The sequence below is a fragment of the Pinus tabuliformis genome, chromosome 3_1 (genome assembly GCF_031772625.1).
Source record: "Pinus tabuliformis cultivar Carrire ecotype Pingquan chromosome 3_1, CPIR1, whole genome shotgun sequence".
NCBI lineage: Eukaryota > Viridiplantae > Streptophyta > Pinopsida > Pinales > Pinaceae > Pinus > Pinus tabuliformis.
The window spans coordinates 641,899,200-641,905,199 of NC_142301.1; positions in this window are offsets into that span (position 1 = coordinate 641,899,200).

A 6,000-nucleotide genomic window follows, 5' to 3' on the forward strand; every position below is an offset into this window, starting at 1 on the left:
TGTAATTTCATAGTCAATTTGGGCTATTTATTAGGCAAAAATATGATTGTAGAAGTTATGTTTAATTTAGGGTTTTTTTGCCCTAGAAGGAAACCCCTCGCTATATATGAGGGAATTGTATTGTAGCTATGTAGGTGTGTATTCTAAGAGAGAAAGAGAGAGGAGATTGTGTGAGAGCGAAGAGGGAATTATAGTGGATCTATTGTAGGTTTTATCTCTTCATTTTGCTGGATAATATAAAAGGAAGGACTAGTTATTTCTCCGTGGACATAGCCCAAATTGGGTGAACCACGTATATTTGCGTGTCTCTTGTTTTTATGTCTTTTCTGTGTTTATATTTAATCAATATTTTTGTGTTCCATTGCTCTGTAATATATAATTTTATAACAATATTTAGGAGGAAAATGGATTGAAGTTCATGGATGTTCAGAGATGGTTATAAATCAAATTAAAGGTGTGTATCAAACTAAACACCCTAGGATGAGGGCCTATAGGAATGTTGTATTATAAATGCTGCAATTTTATTTTATTTATTTAATTATTTTATTTTATTTTATTTTTTTTATTTTTTTTTTTTTCTTTATTTTTTTTTTTTTTTTTTTTTTTCAGAATATGATTTATCTGTGATTCCTAGAGAGAAAAATATGATAGATGATGCATTAGCCACCTCAGCTAGTGTGTTTAAGATTCCCATCTATCCCAATAGAAAATATGAAATAGAAGTCAAACATAGGCCAATAGTCCCAAATAATGTGAAATATTGGAAAGTTTTCAAAGATGACAAGCAACTTGATTTTTTTTGCAAATGACTGAGGAATTTTCCAATTTGTGCATAGATGAAGAAAATTGTTTTAGTGAGGATGAACAATAGGTCTTGGGTTCATATTTAAATTATTTTGAGAATCAAATGACATATATGGATGTTATACAATTGAAGAACAATACAATTCCAAGAGGGTTAGTTCCTCTTGAGAAGTTATTTTACCATAATGATGTAGCGAAGAATCCAAAGGTAGTTCCCATTGAAACTAAAGTAGAAGACTGCAATATAGTGACATAACAACATCCTAAGATTGTCAAATTTCCAAGATACTTAACTTCCGAAGACAAAAAGAAATACCTTGATATCATAAAATAATACTCATATGTTTTTGCATGGGGATATGTGTTAGGACCCTATAATACTAGCAAGGAAAGTGAAATTAGATGGAATATTGAAACAAAGAAATCATTTGATGAGGTAAAGTAGGTCTTGGATAGTTCTCCTAATTTAGCTAGTCTTGATTATACTACAGATTTAATTGTTTTCTCTTTCGCATCCGAGCACACAGTTGCAATAGTCCTATTGTGCTGTACAACAACCCCCCATTTCATAAAATTTTTCTTGAAAAATCATAATATGAAATGGGTCCCTTTTAAACTTAGATGTGTGAATAAATTGGTATTAACTCATCATTAGAAAAACGCTCATCAAAAGGTCCAATGGAAATGATATATTATAAACCTTTTGAAGAATAATACAATAGGTCTTTTAAATAATTACAAAGCTCTTTATTATTACGATAAAGAGATCGCAAGATCGCATATCGTAATAATAAGAAAACATATATAAAAGACCCATTAACTACTCTGATCCGAAAAAGGAAATCGCTATCGGATATCGGGGAAAGGAAAAACACATTGTATATACAAAGCACCTCTCCCATTCCTCCGATGCATTAAAAGGCATCGCCATTGGCGATTGGCCTTAACAACCCTGCATATGAATTGTTACACCTTCAAATCTTCTGATGCGATAAGGCGTATCACCATCGGCAATCGCCAATTTCATAATAGCATAAGTAATATGACCCGAGCCCATTCCTGATTACGATACATTAAATCAAGGCACGTGTTTCGAAACATATTTGAAAGGCTTGCATGCATTGTATCACCTTTTGGTGATCGAAGGATATTTTGGACTATTACTAAAACCTTCCCGTTCACGTCACCAATAATCAATTGCGATTATCCGCCAAAAATCTAAGCCACACTTGAATCGATCATTCACCATATAAATGTTATGATGGATATTTAAAATCTCCCTTACCATGATTGACAGGTGAAACGACTAATTAATGAAGCAATTATGCCGAGATTTTCCACTTAGATTCTATCTACGGCAGTTTCACTATAATCTTTGATTATTCGCTAATTGATATAACTCTTTCGTATTGGCTCATACTACCTATTTCCCTGTATCACGCTGGTTTCATTCCTTGTGCAGAATTCAACCGAAATAAAAAGTTTTAAGCAAATGGGAAAGTAATCCAAGAGATCCGCAGCAGCAACGACCCCTACAGTAATAGTGCAACCAACCAGTGATCCAGGACCAAGTAAAAAAGGCCTAATCTCAGACACTACATGTATCAGCCTTGGAAAGATAAGTTGGCAAAGTATCTATAATTTAATTGAAGCAGAGGATCCTGAGGAAGTGTCGGAAGAAGCTACTACAGACTCAACTAATAAATCAGAAGCTTCCCTGAAAGACTTAGCCAACTCATATTTGCATAGGATAGCAACGCGGGAGAAAATTCTTCCATACACTGATGTAGTCAGATGGGTGGTTGAATAAATTTCAGTTTCAAATAAAATGTTTTGTATGGTTGACGGAAGAATTTTTGGTTCATTTCAGCCTAATGACTTAAGGAAGATGTACCATTTACCCCAACCCGAGAAGAAATACAACAAAGCCTTTCTAGAGAAATTCGCAGCAGAGAACGAGACTGAATCGGCCCTAATTAAGAAATGGAGAAAGAATCCCACAAAGCACAAACATGAATCATCGGGTAAGTACTCTGTCGATTTGCTATCATCTCTTTACTGTTATGTTGGGGCGATGATGTGTAGAATGTGGGGAATGCATGATTCTACAAAGTTCACTATTGAAATGGTTCCCTTAATGGAAGCGACTATTAATAGTTATGTGATGGATTGGGCAAACATATTGTCCGATAAATTAGCCTCTACAATTCTTGATTTTAGATCAAATTCACGCAAAACCACCAGGACCATTCCCCCTTTCTATTACAGTGCTTATGTTATGGATATTCTTTGCTTTAATTTCAAATACCTGGTACTTGGGTGGAGATGGATGCCACAAGACCCTAAGCCAATCCACATTTATCATCAAATGTTATGGAAGGTGCACTATAAAAACCACTTGTACCAAATCTGTAATGGTTTCATGTTTCCTATCTATTATGCCATTTTTGATAAGCCTGCCCCAAGGATTTCCAAGGAGGCAGAGATTGACTTGACTGCTGTAGGGAATTGGTTCGGGGAGGACAAGTTCACATATATAAGGGTTTTTGGTAGCCTTGCAAGACCCCATGTCCTTCCTTTGTATATACCTGATAAGCTGTTGGCTTGAGAGTTGGCCTACCAAATAACAATAGCAGGAACATCCAAAACTCTTAGGACTTCTAAAATGTAGTCATGGCCTATATTTCCTTTGAGATGCGGTGTTTATACTCTACATGATTACAAACATGCGGAAAAGGAGGCAGGAAAAATAAATATGCTCAATATTCCAACCATTCCTAACAGGCAATTCGATCCAAGGAAAGTTGCCTATAATGTGCTTGAACAAGCCAAGCTTACAAAGTTTGACCATGAAAAAGATGAATTTGATGACATGTTTTCTTCAGCAGAATCATTGTTTCAGGTGAAAACATTGGCCAAAATGAAATATAAAGATGAAGGACTGGTAGAATTCAATAGGCTCAGAGAACAGAGGTTGCAAACTCTACCTCTGGACTTATTAGCTACTACACCAACAACTCAGTCAAGCGAGCCTGAACAACGAATTATTGACAAACCTCCCGCTATAGAGAAAATCCCCGAAAAGGGAAAAGAGCCATAACAGGAGAAAGAGCAGGATAAAGAGAAGAAGCAGGAAAGTGAATATATTGATCTAGAGACTCAAATTGATCCCAAACTCCTCAAAGAATGGCAACAATTTGACTCTATTATAAGCAATCCTGAGACTTCACAAGGGTTCGGCACACCTCAAGTAATAGTCGGTCAAGAAACAACAACAACTACGGTTCCAATTGAAGGAACCAACGGCCTATCCATCAGCAAAGATGCAAAAATAATTCCTAAAGATCCATGCAATCAGATTGTTTTGTAGATAGAAGACATACCACCATTAGATGTCTTTTACAGTCCCAAACACAGGGCTGTGGTGAAAAGACAGAGAAAAAGGAGGAGACTTGATCAATCTTCCCTTTTACCAGAACAAACAGAGATGGCTAATGTGGTGTGGAAGGAGGAATTTAACCCTTCCGATGACCTTACAAAACTTTCTCAGTATGCCGGAGCTTATTCGGCAGCCACCATGGATAAAGCCTCGGAAGTAAGCAATCTACTTAAGGAAAGAGATCAAACAATTGTTTCATTGCAGTCACAGGTGTCCGAAGCACAACGAAAAATAGAACAGTTAGAACAGAAACTATCAACACAGCAACAGGTAAACAATCAATTAAAGGAGAAATTTCTTAAGGAGAAGTAGAGGATAGACTTAAGCGTAGTACAGAAACAAAAGGAATTATCCGAGGCATTGGCCAGATTGAAGACAATGAATGAACAAATGAGTAAGACGAAAGATGAGTAAATCGATCAACTGTCACAAGAAGTAGAAAAGTTCAAGAGTCTTTCTCAACCAGCAGAGTTCAGAACCGAAGCTCTCCAAATAAACAAAGCATTGATTACACAACTAAAACTGCTATGTCACAATATTTCTCTGGTTGAGCCTCTTTGTGAAGTTACTGCATCAATAGTTGACAAATCAGTCGATGCCAGGCAGGATTTGGAACAGGCCGATGAAACTTTGACCAATTTTTTGGCTTGGCAAGACACCAGTGAAGGGCAAGCCACGAATCTGCCTAAAATTCTAGAGTCACACAAAGAAATCCTTTTTCTAGAATGGTAGTCACAACTGATGAAAGCAGAGAGAGAAACATCAAGATGCAGATTATCAACCAGTAATTTAATTGAGTTAATCAATGACACTCTTTATCTGTCTAACATGATTTCACAGTGCTCTCTAGGTAAATTGACGTCAGCCAAAGCCTTGGAACAAACATGCAATCAAGAATTGGAAAAGAATGGAAGATTAATTGCCGGCATCCAAAGTTTAACTTGGGATACCTTTTGGTTTTTCTTAATTAAACCATACAGTCAGAGGGCCGCACTCAAATGTTTAACCGATGCCATCAGTTGCATGATTCCTGAAATCCATGATGCCACATACTCATCTCAACTACATTCTTGTCTGAGTCACCCTCCAGAATTGCAACTGATGCTTGCTATCTACCAGCTCAAGCCAAAGGGAGATCATCCAAAATAATGAATCATGCTGTCGATTGGAAACAAGCCGATTTTGAGGAGATACTCATAATGTAGTTGTACCAATTAATAACATTTTTATTTTGTAATTAGTTAGCCTAATTAGTATTTATAGGCCCTTTCATGCATTTAGAAATGGTCCTTAGTTTTTGTATAAACTCAAATCAATAAGTCACACTATTGTGCTTCTGATATATTTTTTATGAAGACTGGGCCAGTATTTTGAATTTTAACAAAGAAAGCTTTGATGACATGTGCACTATTTCCTTATTGTAGAAGTGTTTCTAAGTTAGAAGAAGGAATTTGAATGCGATTGATATCGAGAGTGATTCAAGTAACATATGGTACTATTATCTATACTCTTGCCTCATACTTGCTTGTGAATCAGCATTTATTTAATCTTGCTATCATTGGATATATGTATGTGTTTTAATAGCAATCCTTATACTTTTCACTATTGAATGTCTAAGGAGTGTTATTCTTTCAATTGTATTTATGTCTATGATATATATGAAGAATAATGTAATAATGTTTTCTTGATTTCTTTGTTCAACTATTTGAACATAGTAATTATCATATGAATTAATGTCTTTTTCTACCAATAGAGTC